The sequence below is a fragment of the Panthera onca genome, chromosome C2 (assembly GCF_046562875.1).
Source record: "Panthera onca isolate mPanOnc1 chromosome C2, mPanOnc1 haplotype 2, whole genome shotgun sequence".
NCBI lineage: Eukaryota > Metazoa > Chordata > Mammalia > Carnivora > Felidae > Panthera > Panthera onca.
This window is the reverse complement of record NC_138347.1, coordinates 111,765,340-111,791,938: the sequence shown is the minus strand read 5'-3', so window position 1 is coordinate 111,791,938 and position 26,599 is coordinate 111,765,340.

The window sequence follows — 26,599 nt, the reverse complement described above, 5'->3', positions numbered from 1 at the left end:
CCAGAAGAGCAGCAGCAGCAGCAGTCCCTGAGACCTTGTTGGAAACGCAGATTTGCAGACTCCATTCTAAACTTCCTGAATCAGATGCTCTTGCAATGGAGTCCAGGAATCTGTGTTTTCAAAAGCCTTCCGAGGGATTCCGGTACATGCCAAAGTTCAAGAGTCCCTGGCTTCCTAAATTCCGACAGAGTGGAGGTAGAGATGGGTAACAGGTGGTGAGATCAGATCAGATCAAGGAATCCAATTTGAAGCAACTTCTAATCCAAGAGGACTAGGTAGCCATTACAAACCAGCTGTGAAGCAACCAATACTCCCAAGGTGGGGAGGGGTTGGCAAGACAAAGAACGATGCTTTATTTAGGTCAGGAGACATTCTGTCTCCAGGGCACCTCAACACAGAATAGGTGGGGAAAGAGATGAGGGGTTGTAGTTGAAACTGCTATCCCAACTTATCTTAAATCTGTTAATTCTGTTAAAATCTAACTTCCCTTAAACAGATTCTACACAGAACCACTATTTTGGGAAAATCATAGATCCTGTCAGACTAAAAGTTTGTAGAGCTAGGCTTTTGTGCCTAGTGATTTAAAACTGGAATGCTTCTGGGGTGTCTGGGTGGGCTCAGTCGGTTGAGCGTCTGAGTCTTGATTTTAAGGTCGTGATCCCAGGGTCCAGGGATCCAGTCCATGTTGGGCTGCGTGCCGAGCGTGGAGTCTGATAAGGATTTTCTCTTCTTCTCTCCCTCTCTTTTTACTCCTCTGTACCTCTCCCTTGCTCTCACACTCTCTCTCCAAAATAATAAATAAATAAATAAATAAATAAATAAATAAATAAGTAATCCTTCATAACTTGCTTCTACATTCTTGGGATTTCAACAGTTATTCTTAAAAAGAGACTTTTCATTTCTCAGCTCAGTAACAAGGGCAGAAATACCCCACTTTGGCCTGGTTCAGCCAAATCTGGTTCAGATTATTGGCCAAAGATGCAGCAACCACAACAATCAACAGTGGCTTAATTTTTGAAGAAAAATGCTCAAAGGGGATGCCGTAAAATTATGTGCCCAGCTGCATCCCCTGGTAGGAGCACTGGTGTCATTACTCCGTGGTCCCCAGACACGTGGTATATTTACACTCTGCCATTTGTGCACAAGCAGATAATGTTCTGCATACAGAAAACAGGTCTTCTGTCCATTCTGCACAACACTGCATGGTTACTCTAGTGAAGTTCTGTTCACTAAAATATGAACCTAAAATATGCAACTTCCTGCTGATGGAATTTAGTCCCAACTCCTTTACCCAAAGGCTTGAGCCCTGGCCACCCAGTTCTGTCTCCCACTGCTTTTCAACAGTCTGTGGATAGAGCCACTTGAGACTCCATACGTTTCCATCAGCCCTCTGTCCCATTCCTATGCTGCTTTTTTTCTTTTCCACCTAAGTATTTTCTATCCTAATCAAGCCGCATTCTTGATTCTCTTCAATTAATTCACCCACCCAATCAGTACTCACTGTGTGCATAATCACTATGAAATACTAGTTACTGAGGACTGGAGAAGTCTTGTTTCTGCTTTGTTTTGCCTCACAGTCTAGTGGTGGGAGACAGACAAGGTGACATAAAGTTCCAATATGGTGTGAGAGGTTTATAAGCTCCTTGAGGACAGGAACTCTGTCCTGTGTCAGGGACATTATGCAACAACCCCTAGCACTCCTATGCTGCCTGCATAGCTAAGACTTAAATTAAGGTTAATATTGAGTTGAACTGATATTGGACAACAATAAAATCCTATTTGAATTTGTCCTTTGTTTGGGAGGAATAGCAAGGAAAGTAGAATATGTAAGGAGGAATGTCTTTTCTGAGAAATTGTGCAATTACGTGAACTAAATACAAAGGGGATATAAAGATAATGAGAAAGCATTTGTGGGCTGACTCAGGAGAACCTCAAATAAGAGGTTCTCAGACAGAAACAGGAATTCCCAGAAAGCATGGTGGAGGACAGTCTCTCAAGTCATTCTTTCTGGTTTGGAGTCTCTGGCTGCCCCTACCCTATTCCCTTGAGGGAAACCCACTCCTGACTTCATCTGTCTTACCCCATGACCAAAGATCTTTGACCTTCGAATTGCTTCTATCATTTCTGGAAATGCTCAGTGTCTATTGCACAAATGCAACTTGATGTTTTGTGGCTTTATCAGCCACACTGTTGACTGGATGGTAAGAAAATATATTTTGCACAGTGGCTATTGTCACATTAGAGGTCCTTACTTTCTATGATCATGAAAATGAGGACTAAGATTCCCAGGACTTAGAAATCAATGACACAAACACATTTTCATTGAAAAGGAAATAAATTCTCTTCTGCATACCCTTTGTCATGGGATCACATTTATTTTCCCTGTGGATTTTCAGATAAAATAGCTATTTAAGGACATCTCTTGAGGATATGCTAAGTTTACTGGTATACAAAGTAGTTACAGGAAATGATTATGGCATTAATACTGTGGATTGTGCTAATGCAGATTATTTAGGTCTCATGGAATTTTGTGGATCTGATGGACTTGGAAATTTTAATTTTGTCAGGTAACTGGCGAGGATGATTTTTCTATATAAGGAGGTAGGCTGGATTTTTCAGATCAACTGGAGTTCTGTTTGCAGATTCAAGTTAGAGATACCACCTTCCCCGGAAGTGCTGCCTTGTAAACAAGCAGAGTGGGTGATGGTCTTTTTAATGTGGTCAGGATGAGAAGGACCACATCTCTGGGATTATCTTCTACTAATAGTGTGTGCCTTGAATTCTGTAGTTGGAGGCTGAACTCTCTATTTGAAGCTCTCTGCTAACAGGACAGACCCAACTTCCAGGGTAATTTGAAGTATAATTTGTTACTGTCCACCTACAGTTTTTGTTAAAGGAAAAGTCCATCAATGAGGTATTGTAAGGAATGAAAAAAAAGACATTAATTACACGCTTTTTATGTATATGCCAATCTACATTTATCTTTCTTAATCGTTAACAAAAGTCATGAATTATATAGAGTTGCAAGGCTGGCTATGAAATGCTTCCTTGCAAACTGGAAAAGGCTCCTGGAAACTTGGAAAGACAAAGTAATAGGGCACATGGTTTAGTGAGAGGAGCACAGGCTGGATTTTAGTGTTAACTCACACATTTTTTTTTGTGGTACACAAGCTTCCCAACTGTTCATGATCCTCTAGAAGTAGGTATTATTATCTAAAACGAGAAAATAGAAGCTTGGGGTTAGGCTAAGTATCTTTCCCAAGGGCAAATAGCATAGCAAGTTAGTGGTAGAATCAGGATTTGAACTTTGACCTATTAGTTCAAACTTGTAATTCATTTCTTCATCTTCAGAGTTGGAATAAAATACTTATCTTATATGATTGTCATGAGGGGTTAAAGAAGATAATTTATGCATATATAAAGTGTTTTACACTATACCTACTACATGATAATATATTATAGTATGCTACCTTCCATACATGTTTGGAGTGGCAGGGATTAATAGCTGGTTCTGTAACCTCTAGTTTTGGAGATATCTGAGGATTTTCTTGTTGGTCATTGCTCCCTGTAAGATTAATTCAAAGCCTTATTTATCTATACCATATCCAAGATAAGTGAGAATCTGTCCAATGACGAAGTCCTAGACCAAGCACTTACACTACCTCATCCTTGAGATGGTGTAATAAGTAACCTGAGCTGATAAGAATTCAGGTAGTCATTTGCATAGGTGTGAATGGGGAAGGAACCATTCAGCTGTTTTCTTCCCTGAGTTGAAGGGGTCCTTATTTATTCAGTCTGCCTCTCGTCACCACATGTGTCCCAAATATAAAATGACTGGAATGTCTCATGACTGGGGATCATGAGACCTCCACTCCACTGTTGCTATGCATGCTTTGTTGTTTCCTGTCTTATCTTGTATACTTAGGGCTGAGTGCCCACTTGCCTTGAGAGTTTGTCATCTGAACCCAAGACCACCATTTCTAGTAAGGCAGTGTGGCATTAAACTACTGTGCAGAGTAGAGGTCAAAAGACAGGAACAGAAGAAAACCTCTCTGAGGGGAGAGATAGGTCCTCAGATAGACTAAGAAATGCTCTGGAATGGAACCATGCAGGCTAGAGGGAAGCCTAATAAGGAAGCCTTTGGGACCCTTAGCTGTGCATAAGCAAAAGGCATTTAGCCCAGCAGCCCCTTACAAGGGCCACTTTTATGTTGGCTGGATCTCAATTGCCAACTTTAAATCTTTGTATTTGAGAGTGTTCAAGCAGGATGGAGATATAAAGCAATATTCATTATCTGCTTACTCTATACCTGAAGTTGTCTTTGGTGCAATCACTTGATAGTATCAAAAATCCAAAGCCAGATAAGCCATTTTTTTAGGTGAGAGTGCTGAAGTACAAGGGCAATAAGTGTATATTGTTCAAGGGAGGACAGAGGAAGACATAGAGTTAGGATTTAGGCCTATGTTGACTAATTGCAAAATCCTTGTTCTTCCTATTTTACCATACTACTTTAAAAATCATGATGTCATGATAAGGATATTAACTTTTGCAGATAGTGTGTTTTATCCAAAATATCTATACTCTTGTTTAGATAGTAGTTATTAAGTACTTACTTTGTGCTAGGCATTGTGCTTTTAAAAATGTCTCATTTACTGCTCATGACCTACCTGAGAGACAGATCCCACTAATCACTTTTCACAAAGAAGATACTGATCCGGAGAAGTTAATTATCTTGCCCAAGATCACACACACCATGAAGTCACACAGCTAAATAATGGTGAAGCCATATATACAAAAGCATCCAGAATTCCTTCCACAGTTGGAATATGAATTCCTGTAGGGCTAGAACCACATTATGATATATATATGCCTCCCGAGGACTTTTAAGATAGTGGACACTTAATAATGGTCATTGAATGGACTTTCTATAGCTTTCCCAGGAAGAAAAAGTCTGAAAATGGGACTGGTTCACAATATGTAACAGAAAAAGACTAGAAACAACCCAAATGCCACCAGTAGAGGATGGATTAAATAAACTGGGTATGCTCAAATAGTGGAGTACTGTGTAGGCTGACAGAAATTAGGAACACTTCTCTACATTTTAAGGGAGCTGTTGTCAAGATATGTTGTTAATTAATATTTTTAAAAAATCAAGTTGGGGGCGCCTGGGTGGCGCAGTCGGTTAAGCCTCCGACTTCAGCCAGGTCACGATCTCGCGGTCCGTGAGTTCGAGCCCCGCGTCAGGCTCTGGGCCGATGGCTCGGAGCCTGGAGCCTGTTTCCGATTCTGTGTCTCCCTCTCTCTCTGCCCCTCCCCCATTCATGCTCTGTCTCTCTCTGTCCCAAAAATAAAAATAAAAAAAACGTTGAAAAAAAAAAAATCAAGTTGTACAAGAGTGTGGATAGTGTGCTGCCTTTTGTGAGACAGGAAGGGGGATACAAATATGATTAAAACAAAACCTAATAAGGGTATGTGGGTGACTCAGTCGGTTAAGTGTCTGACTTCAGCTCAGGTCATAATCTCATGGTTTGTGGGTTTGAGCCCCATGTCAGGCTCTGTGCTGACAGCTCAGAGCCTGGAGCCTGCTTCAGATTCTGTGTCTCCCTCTCACTCTGCCTCTTCCCTGTTCTCACTGTCTCTCTGTCTCTCTTTCTCTCTCTCAAAAAGAAACATTAAAAAAAAACACAAAAAACCCCAAACCTATAAATACATTACCCATAAGGGAAGGAGAAAACAGAGGGTAGGGGCAGGGATAAAAATTAGATTTCTCTAAAATTGATTATACCTTATAGTTTTGAAATTAAAATCATGCTTATATTTCACACAATTGAAAAAAAGTATCAAAATCAACCCCTAAAAATAATGATTATAAAAACTTGAAACAAATGAATGACACCGTATATTAAGTATGTGGCAGTGACATCGGGAGAGTTCATTGCAAGTGGCTATAAACCATAGTATTTTGACTGTACATTCTATGGGGGAAAAAAACCGCAAAGAAATTTTAAGAAGCATTGAGGAGGTTGGTTGATACTGGAAGCATTTTTATTGTTATTTTGAAAGTATTGTATATATTGAACTAAAGCAAATAATGAATTATGGTAATGTTTTCATGAGCCAGGATATTTTCAGAGGAAGGGAAATATGATTGAATATGAAACCAAGGAATTTAAGTAAAAACACTGGAATCGTTCATTTGGATTAGTGAAAATATCACTCTGAACTTAGGAATGAGGTTATTTTTCTGAAAGAATACGTACTTTCTCACTTGTTTTGTTAAAAAAAAAAAAAAAAAAAGCTAGAAGCAGTGAACACCTGGAAACAATGAACACTCCTGGTGCCCAGACTGTGGTTTAAAAATATATATTTCCATTGAAAAGAACCAAGACTTCTCAGAACACTGCTGATTCCAGGTCTCAAGGAGGAAATGTACAAGATGTGTTTTGACCATATTGTTGTGTCTGAAAAGCAAAGAAATGATCACAAATTCTGGGTGGTGTCAAATGAACACAGGAGCAAACGTGAAGGAACCCCCATCGGCCGGTGTTGGGAGGGCTCAGGAAACAAATATTATTTGCTGTGAATTGAACATGTTAAATAAAATATTGAAAACTCAATGAATTTATGATATTAAAAAAAAATTAAGAGCACCTGGGTGGCTCAGTCGGTTAAGCGTCCAACTTTGGCTCAGGTCATGATCTCACAGTTCGTGGGTTCAAGCCCCATATCAGGCTCTGTGCTGACAGCTCGGAGCCTGGAGCCTGCTACGGATTCTGTGTCTGCCTCTCTCTCTGCCCCTCCCCTGCTCATGTTGTCTCTCTGTCTCTCAAAACTAAATAAATGTAAAAAAAAAAAAAAAAAAATTAAAACCCAGTGGTCACCTTTGGAGTTCACTAGAATACCAACTCATTGTGCTGAAAATTGGTGTAAAAAAAAAAAAAAGTCAAGAGCACTTATTCTGCCTTTCCTCTAAGGACCAGATTTTAAGGCAACCAAACAGCTGATAAAAAACAGTTCTCCTTCACAGAGGAAGGAGAAACTATAGGCTTAAAACAGTCTGTCTTTGAAATTCCTAACAAAGTAATAGATTCAGGCAATGATAATTAATGACTGCTAATCAATAGGTGGAAAGTGGGTGGGGTTGAGGTGGGGTTAGAATAGATGGATGGGACTAGCGGCCTGAACCCAGGGATCTATCTGAGCATTACTGAAAGTGTGGCATCCAGACATTCTTTCTTGATATGATATGATGGGAAGAATGTAGCACCAAGTGGAAGAAAAAAAAAAAAAAAAGACTCTGAATCATTAACTGCGAACTTGCAGGAAACATGGCAGATAAACACGTTGAAGACACCATGAAAATAGAGTCAGCCAAATCCAAAATGTGAGAAATTGGAAGACAAATGACCCAATTTCTTCAACAAATATATGGCATAGAAGGGAGTGTTAGAGATCAAAAGAAACCTGAGAGACATATGAATGAAAAGTAACATTGGGTTCTCGTTTATTCTGTGATTCAAACAAGCCAAGTATCAAAATACATTCTTTTGAGAAAATTGAACACCGTCTGTATGTTAGATGTTAATGAATTATTTATTAATCTTGTTAGATATGGTAATAATGCTGTTGTGTTAACATAAGCATCGCCGGCAAGAGATACATATATACTCAAGCACCTGCATGTAAAAATGTTTTGCTACCTGGGATTTAAAATTCTCTCAAGAAATTAAAATTCGGGTAAGCACAGGGAACAATGAAACAAGAATAGCAGAAGGTGAATAGTTGTAAGCTAGTGAGGAAGCCCAGGAATTCATGGAATCTCTTCTTCTGTGCAATATATGAACCTCTCTGAAATAGTTTGGTGCCTTTGGCTATTAATATGAATGTAACTTTCTATAGTGTTACTATCACTAAAGAAAGAAAGATGCTTTCACAGGGATTAGGTTTTTGCCGTGGTTTGTATGTGTGTCTATAGAATATTAACATGTCCTTGACTGCACATTTGCAGTCATTGTTAGTACAGTTATACAATAATCTTTTTTCTAATTTTACTTCTCCATATTCATTCCTTTGACAAATAAATTTGAGTAACTGCTATGTGCTAGTCACTATCCTAGGTACCACAGATAAGGAAGTGGACTTGAGATACAAGGTCCTTGCCTTTGTGGACATTAAACCAACAGATAAACACAATTATTTTAAATAAGAGATAACTAGAAGGGGGAGTTGGGAGGGGTGTGCAGTATTAGGATAGTCAGAAGAAGCCTCTCTTGGAAAACTAAATTTGAGTGGAGTCCAGAGTGATATGGAAGCAGCCAAGTGAATAGATAGGGAAGGAGTTCCCAGCAGAAGGCACAGCAAGTGCAAAGGTTCTGGGGGGAGAAATCTAGCTTAGGGTGTTTGGGGGTGCGATGGGGGGAACGGCTGAAAGAAAGAAAAAATGTTGGTGAGTGAAAGCAAACAGAGATGGGACCTTAGTGGTGTTACATGAGGTTAAGGAGAAGGTGAGGGCCAAGTGGATAGGGTAACCTGGCATCTCTCTTGGCTGACATGGTCTCCTTGTGCCCTGCTGTCTCGCTGTGATGACCAATAGGACCTCTTTCCTCTCACAAGTGTCATAGAGCAGAATCCAAGTGATCTGGTCATTCTGCTTTGATTTTGGACTCTAAATGAAACCATGATTTTTGACTAGAGAAAGACAGGATTAACGTTTTGAAAGAGCACTGTTAAGTGTTTATACAAACCATCAAACAATTCGTCCTTGTTTAAAATACTAATACAGACGAGATGACCTTTGGTTTACTGGGCCAAGAGAGGTGATTTTCCAGGTGTCCTCCCCACTTGTTTTCACATGGTCACATAAACACAGAAGTTACCAAATAAACATGGACTAGATGCAAACACACATCCATTTACTGTTTTCTTTCTCAAAGACCATGGAAAACTATAGAAATAATATTTTGTAAATTTCCTTCTACTAAATGTTTCTCCTTCTTCATTTATATCTATAGAATTAAATCGGTAGCTTAATCCTTTTCAGAGAATATGGCACATCCACTTTTGAGGTGATATGGGAACTTAGTTCTAGTAGCATTAGATTAGGAAGAAGCTATCCTAAATTCTAGATGTTTGACTGAAATAATCAGGGTATATCTGTTAGGTCTCAGTTTTACCAACTACAAAATGGGGGTGGAGAGTTTCTCTTCAGATCTGCCACTTTCAAGATAGGGCTATGGATAATGACTTGAACATAGGAGCCAAGATAATGAGGGTGGGGGGAAGTGAAGGTAAGGGGCAGGGGAGGAAGAGGAACTGGATGGGGAGGAGGCAGAAGAGAAGTAGGAAGAGGAAAGGAGAGAGGGGGAGGGAGGAGAGTGGGGAGGAAAGGAGAGAAGAGGGGGAGAGATGGGGGGGAAGGAGAAAAGGAGAGGGAGAGAAAAGCTGGGGAAGGGATTTGAGATTGAGGCTTAGGAGGTGACAGGGATTTTAGTTGCACACAACAGAAATTAATTTGGTTTCTTTAAACAGAAACATACTTTATCCCCAAGTGAGCTTGAAGGTTTTAGCCAGGAATTGACTCAACTTTCCACTGCCCAACATCAAGCCAGGCAGAAGTGGTCTTATGTAGACACTTAAGCCACCATTTCTAGGCACAGACTCTGAATCACCTACAGTGCTGATACTCACCATGCTGGAAGCTGACCCAAGGTCTTGTCATCCTAGCCTGAAGAATGCATTTTGCATGGTGGTTCCCACACTAGCATCCCCCAGGATAGCGTCTCATTGGCACATGCCTGTGTCCTGGCTTCAGGAACACTGAGGAAGCAATTTTTCAAGTTGTTTTCAGGGAGGAGGTCTCTGCCTCCCACCAATACTCATAAGGAAAATTCTCCCCACACAAGAAGGAGATTGGATGCTAGGCATAGCAAAAATAAATGACAAGAAGGCTAGATTGCCTTCAGGGATATATTAGCTTAGCGGTAAAAATGTATTGCTATAAAAATACTAACACAATAATCTAGAACTAGGTAACAAGCGTCTCATTTGTGATATCTTCAAGGGATCCTTTAGTCTGGTGTCAGGGAGAGAGGACAGAAGCCGGCAAACCCCTTCCTCTTCTCCACAGCAAGACTGAAGACACCAAAGAGCTCTTTAGCTAAAAGCAGCTCTAGAAGACCAAGGCCGGAAGCTCAAGTTAGGCGGGGAGAGCCCCAAAGCTCTGGGGCGCTGGCTCAACTTCCACTTTAAGTTTCTTGTCCTGAGAGAAACAGGAAGCACACTTCCTTATCAGCCAAAGCAGAATGAGTCCTTGTAGAGAACCCCCACCCCTGAGAGTGAACTTTGCCCTGCCCAAATATGGGTGTGGAGCATGTTTGTGCTCTAACAGAATCATTTACAGCAACCCAGCTGGGAACCCCAAATCTCATGTCCTTGATATTCCACAGTCTGCAGTTCCTTTTTGCCAAGCCAAAAGGTGACTTCTAGAGGCAAACATCACCATAACAACATTTTCAAGGGAACAAAACCAGACCAACTCTCTGACATTTTGGTGTAGCAATTTAGTCATTGTGATCTCGCTGCTCAGAATAATTTCTCTGGACCTAAAACTCAACTTTCTTTTAAAGTAATTTATAATCATGGAAACCACACAGATCCCTGAGGTCAGGGAGCCACGGAGAGACCACATCCTTTGTTTTCATTTCTCAGCTCCAAGTATCTTAAGCTGTGCATTGTGCCTGGCTCCAAGATGTACAAATCATCCCGAGTGGCTGGGTTGTGTAAGAATGTTTCAACTGGCATGGTGCCTGCTCCATCAATACAAATGGCCTCGCTGTTTTCTCATTAACCAAATGATGGTCCTGCATGGCTCTCAAGAAACCATGTCTATCCCTGAGCTGGAAGAGGAAGACTTGCAAATGTGTTGTGTTTGAGAATCCCCTGAATATGAAGATTGGGTTTTGGGGTAGCTGGCCCTCTTGCTCTGACACCTGGGAGCAACTTCATGCAAGGGAGGGTCCAGTGGCTGAATGTCGAACAGTACATGCTTTATCAGAGCACCTGCTCTCACTTCCTCTCCAATGACGGATTGGGCAGCACCCTTGGATTAGCCTTTGCCTGCCTCCAGCACAGATGTTCTCTCTCGGACACAAATATGAGCCTCTCCTTCTGCACAGAGATCGGTGTGGTTGCCTGACAGCCGTTACAGAATCTCTGGATGTGCACATAAACAGTGGCTTGAGTCACACCTGGCTGTCCATTCTTTTGTAGAAAAGTATCATATGTGTAGAGACTTAGCACAAGTCCAGTAATGACAGAGTCGATGTCAAATGCCAGCAGTTTAATGAAGGTGTTACGTGGTATGGTTTATTTCTGAGTTACAGTTGGCTTGTTATCCCCAATATCAACCTATACAATGAAGAATTCCCTTTGAAATTTAGAGATTAATCCTTAAAGGGGATGGGAACAGGCCACTTATAGCAAAAGAGTTCAGGTTTGAATTGTGTGGGTTGACTTTGGGGTTTAAAAGTTTAAAACTTTGGGAGGCAATGTTTATAGCAGCACTGTCAACAATAGCCAAATTATGGAAAGAGCCTAAATGTCCATCAACTGATGAATGGATAAAGATATTGTGGTTTATATACACAGTGGAGTACTACATGGCAATGAGAAAGAACGAAATATGGCCCTTTGTAGCAACATGGATGGAACTGGAGAGTGTGATGCTAAGTGAAATAAGCCATACAGAGAAAGACAGATACAATATGTTTTCACTCTTATGTGGATCCTGAGAAACTTAACAGAAACCCATGGGGGAGGGGAAGGAAAAATAAAAGAGGTTAGAGTGGGAGAGAGCCAAAGCATAAGAGACTCTTAAAAACTGAGAACAAACTGAGGGTTGATGGGGGGTGGGGGGGAGGTAGGTGATGGGTATTGAAGAGGGCATCTTTTGGGATGAGCACTGGGTGTTGTATGGAAACCAATTTGAGAATAAATTTCATATATTGAAAAAAATAAAACTTTGGGAAGAATTTTCATCAAAAACCTCTTCCATATGTGAACATTGAGCTAAATTTAAAGATAGGTGAAAACTCCAAATTTTCTTTTTGTTTTGTTTTTTCTTGGTTTTATTTCTTGATTTGAGTTTCAAAAACGTGTTTGGAAATGTGTACCTTGGCAAGTCCAGGGAAGTCTTGAATTGGCTAACAGTGAAAAAGATTAATGCTGAAGATGTCGAGCACTATTACTTTACTCTTGGAGCTTGCTGTGTGACTTAAGCGAAATCAGTGACATTAGAATGACTACTGTTTTGTTGTGGGCAATTGTGGGATATGACATATGGGAGCAAAAGAAAGAAAGGGGGAAGAGACTGAGAGGCAAAGAGAGAGAGGTGGAGATTGAGAGAAGGAAGTGTTTGCAGATATTCCAGAATGGCAGTATGGGAGATACTCTGTTTCAAAGGTGTCTTCATCCTCGGAAGGCCAGGTAGGACCAAGGGAGAGTGCCTAAAGGGAGGAAGCATTCACTGTCCACCTTGGACCAAGCCAAGCCTTAGGGAAGAAAGGTTTTCTATTTGATCTTTCTCCAACACAGCTGAAGTGGTTACGTGAAGTCTAAAGAAATGTATTTCTTGGAAAAACAGATGGGAGTCAAAGTGGGGCGTGGAGCAGCCTCCACTAGAGTCTAGGCCTCTTGCTCAAGCAAGAGTTTTTCGACAAGTCTGGTTCATTTTTTGAAGGTGGGATAACAGCAAGGGATTTGTTCCTGAAAGTCAAACTAGTAAAATTGTGTATGTTCTCCGGGAGTCCTTCATACACCATAAGCAGAGCACCAGAGTGCCAGCAGGAAATCAGTAGTTTGGGTCCTTGGCCTCAGTCATGTCTTCAGCAGGCAGGTAACATGCTTTTGGCAACATGCGGGCCTTAAGTGCACCTGCCCTATCTTCCAGGGACTTGTGTAGCAACTATTACCAGCATAGATAGAATTCTTGATTGAGTAGAGAAGCATCAAGGAAGCTTCTCACCTTGTGATCTGTAGGTATAAATATATATCCAGAATGGAAGCACACAGCTGAAATAGAGCATGTCCTTCCTGAGTACATGACGCAGATGTTGAATGCTGAAAAAAGGCTGCAAATAAGTCAGAATCACAGACATGTGGGAGGGGCGACCCAACCCCTTTTATTCTGCAATGAATACAAACAGGTAAAGGATTTGCTTTGCCTCAGATGCGAACGCCAGTTCTTCTACGTTGATATGCATGTTGCTTGTTGATTTCTGTTCTAAGCTCTAATAAGTTTTCAGAATGTTTGGAGTCCCTTTAGCTTTAGACTGTGTGGTGTAACCGGAGGTTTCAAGATGAAGGGCCTTGTGTGTCTTCCTTGACTCACCCTATTTTAAAGAAGCTAAGCTAACATTTTAGAATTGGGAGATTTTCTCTAAAAATCTGGATTTCCATCTTCCCTTGAAAAATTGGAAGATAGGGAAACAATGAACTTACATGCTTCCATATGACAATGGTATCTTGGACTGAGAAGCAGCTGACCCCATTAGATAGGACAAGAGCTTTCTAGGACAGGACAGATTTGATCACTTGTTCTGTCTAACACTGAAGCTGGAGACAGTTACCAATCATTACAACAGTACAGTCAGGTTTTTGTTGTTTTTTCTTTTCTTTTTAGAGAGGACAAAAGCACGTGTGAGCAGGGGAGAGGCAGAAGGAGAGAAAAAGAATCCTAAGCAAGCCCCAGACTCAGCGTGGAGCCCAACATGGGGCTCCATCCTATGATGCTTGGACCATGACCTGAGCTGAAATCAAGGGCCAGGTACTCCACCAGCCGAGCCACCCAGATGTCCTTGTTGTTGTTCTTTTAGCACTCGAAATATTTCTCTGCTGCTCATGTCTCTCTCAATTATGGGCTAACAAATGCCATGCCATGCCAACTCCCCTACCTGTTTCAAGAAAAATGGAGAGTATTTTTTTTTCAGGGGAATTACAAGATGGTTCTACATGTTTAATAGACAAACCCTCCCCTTCACTCATTTTTCACTTTGGTCCCTGCAGGCATTTGAGTTTTTTAAATCCTGAGGCAGAGTTTGTCATAGGTTGTATTTTATCCTTAAACGCCCACTGCGCCCTGGAATGACTACAATCAGATAAGTTGTCAAGGTGGCATAGAATATCACCGTGGGCAGGAGAAAGTCATACCCAGCACTCAGGGACGTTGAATGGGTTTTGAGTTTCTTCGTGCCCTTCATAGTCCCTATATCTTAAATTACAGAAGTGTGTTTACATTTTAATGGGGCATAGGAGTCCAAATAATAAGGGCTCAAAACAGTGAAATTTTCGACTTAATACATAAAAAAGAAACTTACATTGTCCTCACTCAATACCTGTGTACTTGTGCCCTTAGCATTTGCACTGGGTACTTAAGTACAGAATAAGAAAATGGAAGGATGATGCAAGATTTTCCATTTTCACATTAATGAAAGTGTGGGGTTAGTTTGTTGGCAGAGTTGAATCAAAAGAAACTCCTTCGTCTACAACTTCACTGAAAGGTATGGGATGATACACAATTTCAATTGTTAAAATTTTTTTCTACAAGATTTAAATCCTCTTGTTTCATGCCATTGTCCAAAAGCTTTAAGCATTTTTTCTGGCCACGTTAAAATGACTATATAGTATATTAATTATATTTTACAGCCTGGAATATAAATAACTCCCATGTAATCTTCTCTGATAAAATATTAAAGAGATTTAGATTAAGGTTTATGTTGGCTCTGCCCACCAGAAGATGAGCTGGGAAGATCAAAGGGGCCTTTTAGAAGTAGGAAAAAGACTAAAAGGCAAGAACATTCCCTTTCTTATTATTTAAAATCATAAGTTAACATGTGAGCCATGAGACAGAGTGCATTTGTGTGTGTGTGTGTGTGTGTGTGTGTGTGTGTGTGTGTGTGTTTGTGTGAGAGAGAGTGAGAGAGAGACAGAGACAGAGACTATGTGCCTTGTATCCATGGCCATTATGTGGAGGGGCTGCCTGTGGATGTGAGGCTGGGTCAGTGCAGTACTTATAGGCACAGGTTATTTAGCCCTGTCTCCAACAGTGCCGCGTGTATATCACTGTTCGTCTTAGAAATACATGCACTAGCACGGAGTTCTGTTTCTGCAGTGAACTGTTCATATAATGTATCACTTGTCTCCGCCAGACCAGTAGAGTGACTGCCTTCCGTTTTCTTCTGTAGTGAGTACAAAGGGTGGCTTTCCTCCAGCCTCTTGCTTACTCTTCTATGATCTCATTTGCTTTCCGTTTTTCTTGTTTTGAAGCCTAATGCAGATTAGGCCAAAGACAATGATAGTGCTATAGGTGCTACAAAAGTGTGGAGAGAAAAACATACATTGTGTTAGAATGTAAGTTTACACAAAGACTAGCAACTTCAGGAATTTGGTTAGTTAAGAATTGGGGGCAGGCCAGCCAAATAAGGGTATACAGTCTGGGTAGAGCCCTCCACCAAGGGCAGGGGTTGGGACTGAGACAGGGCCCTGCTTTGCTTACCCAGTTCCCTAAAGCAGGGTACTTACTGGGGAGAACAGAAGCTTTTTTCCTTTGCACAAGGGTGTTCTGTTGCCTAGCCATTTCCGGGGACGGGCTGCATATGCTCACAGGGTCACTTTTCTTACTCATCGTTCCAGAGGGTGCTTTTTTTTTTTTTTTTTAATGTTTATTTATTTCGAGAGAGAGAGAGAGAGAGAGAGAGCGAGCAGGGGAGGGGCGGAGAGAGATGGGGAGAGAGAGGACACCAAGCAGACTCCACTCTGTCAGCACAGAGCCCAGTGCGGGGCTCGAACTCATGAACCATGAGATCGTGACCTGAGCCGAAATCAAGAGTCGGGCACTTAACGAACTGAGTCACCCAGGTGCCCCAGGAGCTTTTATTTTAATTTACACAAAAGTGCTCTATAGGCTGGAGGTGTTCCTTAATTAGTGAAAGTCCCTTAGTATCTTAGGGGACGCGGTTGACTGCACACCACCTTGGGGAACGGGGCTGACGTTGACATGAAAGTGCATACGTAGAAGAAAAAGGAGTTCTGAAAGATAGTATTGCTTCAGGAAATGTTTAGAACACTTACTGATGGGGCAACATGGCATGTTTGGAATATGTGGCCATAGGGATTGTGCTGTAATGATCACACACAGCCCTGAGTCCGTGAAGGAGTCCCCTCTGTGCATTACAACCACTCCTCACAGCCCTCCTGTTGTGTTGTCTCCCATCAGTCAGCACTGCGCCTCCCGTAATAGGGGACATCTGGACCTGGACAAGGTCCGGGAAGAAATGTGCTCCAAATTACATGCTGAAAGGTAAAAAGATTGCAAGTTGGATCCTGTGAATTAGGCAGTCGCTGCTACTAATAGGTACTTTTAAAATGTAAAGACTGCTTTTTGTGATGAAGTCATTCTGCAAAACATTATCTGGTGAGTGGGAAGGAAAATGAGAAAATGCTCCACTGTCTCCACCCCCCATCAAAATTTTGGTCCTCGGTAGTGTCAGTAACCTTCTGAACATTCAGAATTAACGTTCACACCTGCCTCAGAAAGTGTAAGCGTCCGAGTATCCTTTTCTCATGTGCGGGTGACCCAGCTTTCACATCAGTATTCTCAGTGGCTGGAAATACTCATGCATGCCAACTTTATTTGGTATGCTCTAGAAACTAGGATGGGGAAGGAGGGGATTACAGAGGTTCCAGACTGAAAGCAGGCCCAGTCTTTCTGGGGACACTGGCCCAGCTCTGGTCATCTGTGCCAATACTAGTGAGGGCTGTTTGTCCTTCCTGTGTGCTTCCTGGAGTACAAAAATATGGCCAAAAATCAAGGCAAGTTTTCTTCCGAATTATACAAGTGCTTCTTTGAGAACTGTTATAATAGCTAAAACAGTCCAAGTCCTAAAATGGGTTTGGAGCAGAAAGCTTCTCTGGAACAGTGTGTTCAGAAATGTGTTCTTAATTGTAAAACTGACCACCTACATCTTCCGTCCTGTCCTGGGGAAGCTGAGGAGGAAGGGGTGGGTCGGGGGTGTTGAGGGGGGTAGGTGACCTGGGAGAGGACAACAAGGGAGGGACAGACTTCCAACTATGACAAAGCTCAAAACCTGAAGAAAGAGACTAAAAGATCTATACGAGTATGTGTGTGTATGATGGGAAGTGTGGATGTGGGTGGGAATTTTAAGGGGTAAAGTTAAAAAGACAGCTACCTGTAAAGAACACTTTGATGTCAAATGGGGAAATTTGAATATGGATTTTATATTAGCTAATAATAGAAAATTATGGCATTTGCGAAATGTGATAATATTATTTTGAACATATAAAAATAGTCTCTTCTTTAAAGACGTAAACTAATGTCTTTTGTTGTTTTGGAGTTTTTAGGGTAGAATTTCATATATGCAATATATTTTATTTATTTATTTGAGAAAGAGCATGAGCAGAGGAGAGAGGGAAAGATAAAGAGAATGAATGAATGAATGAATGAATGAATGAATATCTTAAGCAGGCTCCACGTTCAGTACAGAGACCAATGCAGGGCTCAATCCCATGACCCTGGGATCATGACCTGAGCCGAAATCAAGAGTCAGACACTTAACTGACTGAGCCACTCAGGTACCCCTGCAATGTATTTTATTTTGTTTTATTTTATTTTATTTTTCTTGCAATATATTTTAAATACTTGCACAAAAAAAAGTAGTAATCAAAACAAGTTAGGATAAAAAACAGGCTTAATAAAATAAATGCCAGTTATTAAAATGTAGATAACTGTAGCATAGTTGAATTTTGTAACAATATGTGGATACGTAAACCAGAATTGCTAAACGTTTTAGTAAAGTAAATTATATCTTGAAGAAAGTACTGTAGGAAACAGCCATCTGGCAAAGGAGTTAGAGTATAATATCTTTAGGCATGAGGGTTCTGGTCTACAACTCCCCTCACCCCGTGCTTTGCACCAAAGCAGCGCTCACAGCGGTGGATGTCTGTGAATGAATGGATGAAGCCATCAGGACATGTCTGGCTCTACTCTCAATCCCTTCAGCCAGCAACCGCAACTCATAGGATCTTTCACACATCTTTTCCCATCTTGTTTCACCGTGTCGGTTATAAGTGAAGTTTCAAAGCTCTTTACCTCTGAAAGCAAAATCAGAGGTGCTGCTGAGTCCAAAGAAAAAAATCTTCCTCCTGGCGTTGTTCAGGGGACGTATAGGTCAGGATTCTGTGGGCAGAAATATTGATAATAAGGCCTCTTCTCTGTTTGGGCTTCTTACGCACCTCTAGAAAGCATGTATTCTCCATGAATGAAACTGCTTGTTAATAAGAATTGCACTAAGCCTCTTATTTTAATTAAATCCAGCATGTAATGGTTTTCACCTGAAGAAAAATCAACCAGAAGGTGGCATTGAACTCACTCAAGTCTCTGTTCTTCAGCAATACTACAAGTAGTCTAGTACGTCTTTATCTTTCTTCCTTCTTTCCTTCCGCAGGTATTTACTGATGACCTAGTAGTGTACAAGCCCACTGCTAGATTTTGGAGGGGAAAAAAAAAAAGAGCAAGACACATGACCTTTGCTTTCACAGAACTTAACGTGTGCTAAGTGATTCTGCCAAAATGCAAGGTATCATTTATAACACTTATTTCTGACCCCTCATTCATTCCTATATTTTTAGTTAGCTTGAACCTTATATTTTGTAAAAATTGGAAATGTTTTTATTGAGGTTAATTCTTTCTTCCACTCCCAGTTTCTGGCCACTGGTCAGAGCAGAGGAGCCAAAGTATCACAAGATGAGCTGCTGCTGTTGTGTTTCTGGGCCCTACAGGAAGTGGGGGTTCTGGATGCAGCCCAAAGAAGCCACTCTTTTGTAAGTCTTCCAGATGCAGCTTTGCAGAAGAAACAGATTGATTTGAAAGCTGTGGTGACCAAGGGACCACATCACATATCCAGAATGAGCCTAGAACTGTAGAGTCTTGCATTAAACACATACCAGTACAGAGGGGATTCATTACAAAATGCTACTTTTCGTTGCCATTATTATTTTACTTTAAGAATGTATGGAACTTCCCTGAATTAGAACTCCTATCCTTACCCTAACAGATGAGAGCATGTTGCATTTGAAAAATCAGGACTTGAAACACACTTAATACATCCTCACTTTCAATACTCCGGGCTCATTTGTGACCATCATCCTCCATGGTCCCTCTTTGTAGAATTCAGTCCCATATGACTCCCCTGGGCAGGCCTGTTGGTTAAACTGTCAAGGATCTGCATCACAGTTGTTGCTGTAATATGCTCCCTGTGGTCAGAAGCCCACTGCATTTTCTACAGGCCCAGTATGTGTATGGTGCTCAGTGGATGCTGAGGGGATTTGCACGTGCTAAGGCTTTTACACATGCATGCTTGTCCTTGATGATGTATAGGTTCATAACTTTGCAAACAGTTATATAGTTATATATTATACATGTATATTTTACATGCACATCCATATAATAGAATGGAATACAGGGGTACCTGGATGGCTCAGCTGGCTAAGTGTTGGACTCTTGATCTCAGCTCAGGTCATGATCTCATAGTTTGTTAGTTCGAGCCCGCATTGGGGTCTGTGCTGATGGTCTAGAGCCTGCTTGGGATTCTGTTTCTCCTTCTCTCTGCCCCTCACCTTCTTGTGTGTACGTGCATGTTCTCTCTCTCTCTCACACACAAAAAATAAACTCACAACAATAGAATGGAATAGAGCAATAAAAATGAAGCTGTGTAACAATGTACATTTTTCCCGGTGGTCAGAATTGCGTTCAATTTTCCTTATGTACTGGTAGCAATGTGGTATTATTTATGAATCCTCTAGGAAGTTGTTAGGAAATTCTCCAAGAATTTTTCATGAATCCTGAGGTCACAGACTGCACTGGAAATTCTAGTACATCTAGTGAACAGGAGAGAGGAATTCCTTTACTCATTATGTGATAAAGTGACCTGGTTAAGAAGTTTTAATCAAGAGTACCAAGTGTAAGAGTTTTACTTTCTATCCTGAGCTTAGTTTTACAGGGTATAATTTGTCAGTGTGTTGCTGTTAGTTCATCACCAATAGTTGTAATTAAGTTATGTTAAATATTGACAAAATAAATCACCTCTGTGGGGGCAAGGAGAAAAAAGTATTATTCAAATTACGTTTTATATATTATCATTCATCTTTTGTCTTGACTTCTCTTTTCCAATTCTTGATTGTATATGCCCGTTAGCATTTTTAAAGATACTTCACTTAAGGCTGGAAGAGAATATCAAAGGATTGAAACTCTCAATTGTTTTTCAAATTTCATTTTTATTCATGTTTTCAGAATAAAAGATAGCTAAAGGTAGAGGATGGGAGTGAGGGAGAGGGAGGTGTAGGAAGTGCGGAAAAGAGAAAAGGTGGAGGAACAAAGATGGCTTCTATCAAGAGTAGGAAAGCATGCAATTCTTTTCTCAGGGAGCTTCTTTGTGACCCCAGATTTTTTTTTAATTTTTAAAAAATTTATTTATTTATTTTGAGAGAGACAGAGACAGCCTGAGTGGGGGAGGTGCAGAGAGAGAGAGAGGGAAAGAGAGAGAATCCCAAGCAGGCTCCACACTGTCAGCACAGAGCCAGACATGGGGCTCAAACTCATGAAACCGTGAGATCATGACCTGAGCCAAAACCAAGAGTTGAGTCAGAGGCTTAACTGACTGAGCTGCCCAGGTGTCTTCCCCTACTCCCCCAGACTGTTCTTATATTTTCATTAACACAGTAGCTTGAAAAGGATAAGAATTCACATCTGAAACTGACACTTTCTTTCTTGAGTCAATTCAGTGGCTGGGACCTAGGTTTTATACTCAGCTAGCTCAGCCAGATGAGCAGCCAGTTTCCTGAATATTGTATTGAGGACTTGACTTCTCTCTACATCACCTTTGCTCTTATATATCATGACTCAGATGACCAGGAATTTAAAGTTCTTCACTATCCCAATAACAAACCTGACTTGCTCACAAGTCCTTATTTCCACTCTGTGATGACGTCCACTATTTATACTTGAGGATAACTCAGTCTCTTTCTGTTTACAACAGCGTCTTGGAGGCAATTGTATAGTTACTTCAGGATATCACCTACCCAATTGAAGCTGGACCTCCCAGGCAGAGCGGTTTCCTTCTCAAGGGTTTGTTCTTCCTTTTCCCAGTGTGGTATCTGGACAAGGAGAGAAACTTCACAGGAGCAAGGGTAGGGGCATCTCTGCCCATTACTCTTTGGTCCTCTCTGGCCTCTGCCCAGATGATGCATTCTGCTGTCGCTCTAAGAGTTGCTGTCTCCTTGCCATGTATTTGTTGCTGACCTGCGTCATTCTCCTCTTCCCCCCTACATACCACAGAGATGTGCAGCAGCATGAATAATTTGGGGAAGAAAAAAAAAAACTGACATAAAATTTTTAAATTTCAGCTTACCACAACTCATTTGGGTTTAGTTTTATCCTTCCCACAAGTTTTTCTTTCTTTCTTTTTTTTTTTAAACAGAGAACAGCTTCTTTATTGAGGGGGTGATAGAAACAGGACCCTCTTATTTTCTTCTTTAAATATCAACCAACAGAAAAATGCTAGTGTTTCTTCCTGTAAATAAATCAAAGTTACATTTGTTCCCTAACCAAAAAAACTGTAAAGCATTTAAGAACTGTTTATAATTATACTCATAATTACACAACAATGCATATAAAATATACTACTTTACTTGCTCGATAATATTTATTGAGGCTCTACTATGTCCCCCGGGACATTAAGATAAATTAGATCCCACCCTTACTGAATTACAGTGTACAGGCAGAAAACAGTTGTCAAAAACACTATTAGAATAAAATATAATGACTGTTACAATAGGGGGACATATAGGGCTGACAGAGCCCTGGGCAATGGGAGCACAATTTGAAATTAGAAGGCCAAATAAGACTAAATCTCTCTGTGCTGAAGAGAAAATAGCATGTGAGAGGCCCTGAGACTAGAAAGACCATACAAGAGAAACCCGTTGCCTCTTCACAGCTAATGAATAGTTGGAGCCCAAAACAGGACTGGATAGAGGCCAGCACAGGACCCTAGGGGCATGTTTAGGATTTGGGAATTAATCCCAAGGGCATTGGGAGGCCATTTACTAGTTTTAAGTCAGGTGTTTATTGAAACCAACAATCTGGCTGGAAAATGCTTTAGATTGTAGGAGGTCCTGAGTGGCTATGGGAGATCAGCAATTCAGGGGACAGCTGATGGCAGGAGACAAAAAGAAGAATGGATGGATTCAGGAGTCATTCAGAAAGCAAACTCGACAGGACCTGGTGATGGGTGAGATCTGAGAGGGATGCAAACAGAGGAGTCCGTGATGGCCCCTATTCCTCCCTCTGGTACATGGTCCACCATGTAAGGGAATGGCAGACAATCAAGAAAGAAAGAAAATTGGACATGGGGAAGAGAGAACGAGTCCTGTATTGGGTATATTCATTTTGAGGAGTCTGGTGGTATCGATGTGGTTATTTCCAGGAAAGAATGGGCTGCATAGGACTAGCACTCACTAAGGAGCACTGACTTGGAAGTGCTTGTTGAAATCATCCCATATACTTGGGAACTGGGAACAGATGTGATGGTCTAGGAGGAAGATAAAAAACTAGAAGAGGCCTAAAATCAAGGCCTGGGGAAACATGACATTTAAGGAAAGACTTTGAGGGGAAAAAAAGGCCAAAATGAGTAAAAGAAGAGCATCAGAGAAGCCAAGGAAAGAGAGAGGGAGTGGTCAAGTTGTCCAACGTTGCAGAGAAATCAGGTAATACAACTTTCTAGAAATGACTGTTGGCAACTTTGATGAGAATTTTGGTGGGGTGACCTTTTCAATGAGGTATAGTGAAGAAATGAATGGAGAAGGGAGTGGGAAAATGTTCACCGTGGGTAGCCACTTATGGCTGTCAATATGCTGTGTTGACATCTGTTCATACGGCTTAAAACGCTTGCCATGGATAGAAGAATGCAAGCTCTTACAGAAGACATAACCTGACAGGCATTCACTCAGCCCCACGACTGGGCACTAAGGCAGGCTGAATCGGTAGAGACCATTTCTCTGAGTGCAGCCAGAGAGAAATCTGGACAAACGTTGGGCTTGTCTTTCCCTTCAGCCTCCCGGCTTGAGTATTCCCAGGGCTTGTGCGGGCGCTGCTTTCACACTAACTGTGCTCTTGGTGCTCCAGCTTTGTGCCAAGCGTGTTTCCCAGCCAACCTCAGAGCCGGCAGCTGATGAAACACCGGGCCAACTGGGATGTCTAGTAAGTCCGGCTCTTTATGGCCACAATGGCAGCCCTTCTGGCATTGCCTGGGGCTTTCACTTCATTGTCATTTCAGCAAGTGAAATAAAATTCTAAGTAGTCTAAAGTTCCCAAATAGAAACTGAGCCTGCTTTGGGTTTGCAATGAGGGCAGACTTTTCAAGGGGAGCCTGACCACTTAAAATAATTTCTGAAACAAAGTCGGCCTAAATAGAATAAATAATTGTGTCCTTCCATATAGATAGTTTTGAACTGCCTTGACTCTATCATGATCAAAGATGTTTAGGATTGTTTTTAAATAGTCTCCTAAGGCCTAACGTGTTTCAGAGTAAATGGCCTCGAATACTGGTGTTCAAATAAAAAAAAAAAAAATGATCACATCTAAATTAATCTGAATTCCATGAGGGCTTTTTACAAGTGACCTTTTGCACATGTGAAATGTCTGCTTTGTTTTTGCATTTTTAACAGCCTGTTTGAACTAGATGGCAGGCCAGCCCTTTTTCTTGGGGACAGCATTATTGTCAGGCTGGCCCTGCACAACCGTAGTCTTTCAGTCCGACACCCACACTCCTCGCTGAATCGCTCTCCTCGAGAACAATGAGGCAATTCATTGTCCAAGTGTCCTCCAGGGACAGAAAACATCAGTCCTGAGCTGAAATCTTCAAATAAGGGAGGCTTTCAGTGTTTGTCTAAAACTCCCTTACCCACCCGCAGAAAGAACAGAGACCATTTGCCGTCTGGGAGAGTGGATTGAGGGAGAAGAGAGGAGGAAAGGAAAGCAGAAACTGATATTTATTCATCTGATTCTCTAAACTAAACTCCAAAGCAGTATTAATCACGGGCAGAAGCATGTCTTGTTCCGACAGTACATGTGACAGTTGGCTGTGGGGCTCTGGACTGCATTTGAATGGAGTGGAGGGAAGTCCCAGGGTGTCAACACTTCTTCATGCCTTATCATGTTCCAAGTGGATTAACCTTCGGGAGTAGTGGATCTGTTTCTGTAACAAGTTGCAAAGGCTAATTGTGCCCTTCCTGCACCACAAGAAGGAAGGTATTACTGCCATTGAATTAGAAGCCTTAATGACTCAGCGTGCCGAGCTTTCTTCATTCCTAGTACGGGGAGGAGAAAAACTCAGCACTCAGGCTTGCTTTTTTGGAGCGCCCAGAATAGGTCATACACATTTCCCAAGCATTTAGGCTCCATTTAGTCCTGAATCTTAGTTTGTGCTTCAGTATACTGGTTTATTATTATTGCCTACTATGTGTTTGTCTTTTCCACTAGACGGTGAACCTCTCACGTGAAGAACGTACATTTCCTTATGTGTGAGCTACCATTTTATCCTCAGCACTTGTGTTGGGAACTTTATAGGTGCTCAACAAATAGTTGCTGACTGAATGAACATTTTAAAGCTTCTCCTTCTGGAAGAACCTAGTTGATAGTTGGCACTAAGCAGATGTTAATAATCTGGAAATACTTTTTTTTTTCCTGCTTACCTACTGACATTTACACTATTTCCTGAGGCCAGACGGGAAAGGTGATCACCTTTTGTCATTCTCTGTAGGAGAATGACTGACTAAAAAAACAATGATTTGGTACTTCATAAGTCTGAGTACTATTGTATTCACCTTTTTCTTTTTAATCGACTGCCTTGAGACATGTCTTTACCTGAGATTTTCAAAGCAGGAAGGACCTCGGAGTTTTCCTAATCCAACTAGCTTGTTTTGCCTGTGAGAAAACTGAGACCTACACAGATCATATGACTCGCCCACAGTGTCCTGGTGACAAAGCCAAGACTAGAATTCAGGTCTCACTCCCAGGGACTGTGATACCAGGGGCCCACCTTTCATTTGCACATGAATAACAAGCACTGAAGCATGAAATCCCTCCCCCAAATCCCCAAACTACAAGTCAGGACAGAGCCAGGGCTAAAAAAAAAAAAAAAAGCTTATGATGTCCTGGTTCTAACGAGGATCTGTGCATTTTCCCTATGTCTTCTGTGAATACCATGCACACCGTATTCTGTATGTGGTTCCCACGAAGAATTAGAGAACTGTGGAATATCAGGGTTGGGAGGGATGTTAGGTCCCGCTCGCTGGGCCACACCTCTCCTTAGTTTTGGCTGTTACACCTCCAGGGCCTGGACTCTGCCTGTGCAGCTTCCTGTTCTCAGCACATTGTTGGACAGATCTAATGGCAAGTTCATTCTTTAGACCACACTTACATTTATGCTACTCTCCCTTATTGGTTCAATTTGTATCCTTTGGGACTAGGGAGAACAGATCAAAGCCCTCTTGAGTATGCCAGAACAACCACTATGTGAAGAAATTACACTGTCTCCTTGTCCTCTCTCTTTCTGGGTAAATATCGGTCTCCTGTATCCTTATTGTCATAGGAACTAGGGGACCCAGTGGTAGATACAAGAAGGACTCAAAGCCATTTAGTGCATGAGGCGGATACCGTATTGCATCAGCTAATTCAGGAAATTATGAGATTAAAAAAAAAAAAGTGTGGATGACTGCAGAGAGTTGAGGAAGCAGTCAAAAGATTGACCAAGTGTGTGTACGAAGCACTGAAAATTGAACATTTGGCTAACATCTTCAGTTTCCTGTGGCTTCAGAGACAGAACCAGTAAGACCTGATGTCCATCTTTAGTTAGCCACCTACTTATCTTTTAACAAAACAAAAGGGCCTGTAAACTGGAATTAGAACAAGGGTGGAGAAGTTTATTCAAATTTTGCTGAGCATACAAGTTGAGGGTTGAGCAACAGCCAAAAGAACAAATCTGTAGAGCAGAATAAGGCATTAGGGAACTCTTTTATACTTTGGGAGAGAAAATAAGGTATGAAAAGAACTATCAGGTAATTGTGAACTTTTGTAACTGTGTACAGAACTTCAACAAAGGACAAAGTTTCTTCCTCTAACTCACCTCCCCCGAAGTCTAAATGTATGATATCACAGGAAGCATTATTTGAATGATATGTTTTCATTCAAAAATACAATTAAAGTAGCCGAAAGAGATAAGATTGCTTTCAGTAGGGTAAAAATACATTGGATCACTGCCCCTTTTGGAATTTTTCTTCAAAAGGAAAATTGTTTCCAGGCAGTCTGGCTATCCTTCTGGAAAAAAAAAAAAAAAAATCCGTTTTCTTTTTCTTTCTCTCCTAATGTTTTGGACTCCTAATTCATTTTAACGCAGTTTTTGATCTCAAAAGTGAAGAAATGATGAGGCTCACTCTAAATCTAACTCTGGGGTGAAGTGAAGAATGTACCTGC